The following is a 4247-nucleotide window of genomic DNA, read 5'->3' on the forward strand; positions in this document are numbered from 1 at the left end:
TCTCTTCTCAAGTCGCCTTCATACCCGCCGACGATGGTCATCCAGTGTGATTAATCTCTGAACACAACGCGACGCTATTAGTCAGCAGTCAGCGCTTCCCGCTCATGACACCACCCCAAACGCAGCCCTTTGTACTGATGTGCTAACGGTAGCCTACGCATTGGATGCTAAGTAAGGATGCTGGCAGTCTCTGACCAATGGTGCAAGTTGACAATACCTGGTCAACAGGAGCCTTGACAACAAGTATGGCTGCCTTTGTGTTCCCATGCTGTCCAGCACGTCACCGTCACATCCGACTGCCGTACAAGTCTAGGTATCGCACGATTCAACCAGCTGGCTAAATGGAGATCCACAATGAGGCCCCTTTCGTGTCAGGTGCTGATAACTCTGTCTCACACGAGTATGCGGTATCTCTGTCTTTCACAATCATCACTCAAAATCTGTCGTTATTTCTGTCTCCTGTATTCCCTACCAGGCCTGGTAACAACACTAAACACGAATAAGACTAATGCTTTCTGGTGACCGTTCTAACCTGTCACTGAGAATTGGCGGCCGCGTCTACAAAGTTACATTAACATCCGACCATGCATGCTGGGTGCTTTCCTTTCATTGTCAGGCAGTGTATTTAGGCAGCCCAGGCGAGTAAAGGAGGTACCGTATTTACTCGAATCTAAGACGCACTCGAATCTAAGCCGCACCTGAAAAATGAGACTCGAAATAGAGGAAAAAAAATTTTCCCGAATCTAAGCCGCACCTGAATTGAGACTCGAAATTCAAGGGGAGAGAAAAGTTTTAGGCCGCACCTCCAAATCGAAACAAAGTTGGTCCATTGTAATATGAGACACAATTTAGGTCGCGTGAATGACGATACAGCTGCAGTAGTTTGGTTCGAGTCGTAAGCTTAGTGGTTAAGCTTTAACAGGTAGCCGTTGCTATGCGTCAGGCGCTCCGTCCGTGTTTATGCGGGTACCCTTTTTTTTCCACGTGCTTCGCCTGGTTTGAATTGATTGCTTATTTTTCTTTGATCCGATAAGTGCCGTTCTATTTGTTATAGGTGTTTACGTCACTCAAAGCTGAAAATGCATTACTGTGCTGTGTCATGCATTGTTTGTCGCATTCTGATGATGAGTGTTTAAGGCCTGTCGCCGCTCGCGGCATGGCTTGCTTTTGTGCGCGCTACCGCCGCTCACAGGTAAAAAAGAGGAATTGTCTCATTAGCTAAACAATGGCAAGAGACTGCTATTTTTTGTTACTTACACTGGTGCTTTCTTTGATAATGATCAACAATAACCAAATAATAGACTGCGTATGATAGAAGAGGTTGTGAACGAGAGTTTAGCGAAATTTTTTCTCCGTTTGAAAATCTTTGCAGACTCCTCTTTAGTGCATTACATTCTGCACAGAAATTAGAGTCATATTAGATTTAAAAATCTAGTCAATTGCCGTGCTACATTTCTGACTCTATCGCTATTAGGTATAAGAATAATACGAATATAAACATGATATGTATATTCTTCCACGTTACTGTTGTCTCACTCTAGTTTCGTAGTTTATTAGGCAGACAGGATTTTAATGATATAGCAGCAAACACGAAAGAATACATGGCAAAATGTTTATATTCATATTATTCTTATCGTGAAGAGAATACTCCATGTGATTCACAATTCATAAAAGTACCTATTAGCAACCATCTCTTCTCACAGGTAGGAAAAAATTCAGAACGCAGAGTTGGCCATATTGACAAACATCCCAAACAGTCTTGCCAGTCGGATTTTCGTAGTACATTGAAATGCTGCTACATTCGAAGATGAAAAATACGGAATTTGTATTTACTTCGTTGGATAATGTATGAAAATGCAGTGCTCGAAACTCGAGGCGGAGAAAAATGCTCGTCTACCACCTTTTTTTTAACTTATTTACTGATGCAGAGGTTTTGGCGCCAGTATTTATCTTTGTGTCTGCAAAGCATGCCTGCGTAGCGCTACACATATTCAAGACAGAAGTTAGTTGTGGCGGCACCTGCCAATATTTTTCAGAACTTCCGCTTACTTTGCACTCGATTCCAAGCCGCAGGCGGTTTTATGGATTACAAAAACCGGAAGAAAAGTGCGGCTTAGATTCGAGTAAAGGAGGTAGCTAAGACAGGCTTCCTCACATACACTGTTGAGCCACAACAAGACTGAATTCTGCCTGGTGCCGCTGTGGACACGTGACACAGTAAGAAAACTATACAGGGTGATTTTTTCCACCGTTTACAAACTCTAGGGATTGATCGATGAGAGGATACGGAAAAAAATGGTCTAATGAACTTATGTTCGGAAATGCATGGTTGCCATGCGAGACACCATTTACTCAGTCATATGTTGTTAACACAGTTTGCGGTCGAAACCGCGCTGTACCATGCAGTATGTTTTGAAAATGGTTTCCACGTGCTTCAACGCATGCTGTGTAGCACGTTCTCTCTCACAGGTTCACATCTGCCAGGCTGCATCCGAACAGTGTCAGCATGATTACGCTGCTCCAATGTCTCCACATCTGCAATGGGCTCCACATACACAGTATTTGTGAGATGGCCCCATATGCAGAAACTGTACGGGTTGTGATCGGGTGAACGAGCAAGCCATGCTACTGGTCCCCTTTGTCCGATCCATCGACCAGGGAAGACACGACATTCACCGCGAAGCGGGCTGGAGCACCGTCATGTAGCAGCCTCATAGCCCTTCGAATCATCGATGGCACTCCTTCCAGCACGGGAGGCAAAGTCACCCGCAAGGAATGTCGATAGTTCGGGCCTGTTAGACGACGTGGAAGGAAGACTGGTCCCAAAATACGGTCCCCAATTATCCTGTGCCACACATTCCGGCTGCACCGATGCTGCTGATTCGCTGTCACGGGGGTTCTGCATACTATACCACAGATGACTGTTACGAAAGTTGACGATACCTCTCTGGTTAAAGATGGCCTCATCTGTGAAGAGGATGGATGACACAAATCCCGGAATCTTGGTTGCCTGGTGAAGAAACCAATGACAAAACTGCTCCCAATGTGGAAAGTCTGTCGCTAGTAAGCACTGCACACGCTGTAACTGATAAGGGTAGTAACAATTGCCATGGAGAATGTTCCACACGGTCATCTGGCATGCCGTGTACTGACAGGCCAACTGCCTGGTGCTGACACGGCGGTCGCCTTTCGCAGTGTTAATCACATTTTTCTTCGACGCGCAAGTCGCCGAAGTGGCGTCAACTTAAAAGACTTGCACCAGGCGACTGGTCCACCCGACGGGAGGCCCTCGCCACACGACATTTCATTTCTATCACATTTTCTTCCAAGTGTGGTGTCCAAACATTTGGGTTTCGTCCTTCATGATTTCCTGCTTCCTGAAAGACCCAGTCTCAGACAAATGGTGAAACAATGTTGCAAACATTGAATGCTGTGGTTGTTGTAGCTCTCTTGATACAGCCTTGCTGCCAGCCGCCCATTGTCATTTGCCTTTCCATAAGTAAACATCATGTCGGCAAGCTCTTGATTCGAATACGGAACCATTGTGTACAACGCTGATCACATCCACTTCAAGGTGAGTCAGCAGGTGAAGTGAATTGGACACAACATTACCAATTACTAAGCCGGCCGAAGTGGCCGAGCGGTTCTAGGCGCTACAGTCTGGAGCCGCGCGACCGCTACGACCGCAGGTTCGAATCCTGCCTCGGGCATGGATGTGCGTGATGTCCTTAGGTTAGTTAGGTTTAAGTAGTTCTAAGTTCTAGGGGACTGATGACCTCAGAAGTTAAGTCCCATAGTGCTCAGAGCCATTTTTGAACCAATTACTGCCGGCCGCGGTGGCCGTGCCGTTCTGGCGCTGCAGTCCGGAACCGCGGGACTGCTACGGTCGCCGGTTCGAATCCTGCCTCGGGCATGGGTGTGTGTGATGTCCTTAGGTTAGTTAGGTTTAAGTAGTTCTAAGTTCTAGGGGACTTATGACCTAAGATGTTGAGTCCCATAGTGCTCAGAGCCATTTGAACCATTCTTTTGGACCAATTACTATGGCCGGAGAGGTTGTTAGGGCATGACGTATAAGGCACAATACTACCCTCTAGGAGGAGTCCATGCATACTGTAACTGTGGCTGCATGGTGCAGCACATATTAGACCTCAGTCTCTGTAACAAAGTATGATTGAATAAATGGTCTCTAGCATGGAACCTTTTTTGTTTCCTATTTTCTCATCGATCAATCACCCTGTATGAACAGA

Source organism: Schistocerca piceifrons, unplaced genomic scaffold (genome assembly GCF_021461385.2).
Source record: "Schistocerca piceifrons isolate TAMUIC-IGC-003096 unplaced genomic scaffold, iqSchPice1.1 HiC_scaffold_713, whole genome shotgun sequence".
Classification (NCBI taxonomy): Eukaryota; Metazoa; Arthropoda; class Insecta; order Orthoptera; family Acrididae; genus Schistocerca; species Schistocerca piceifrons.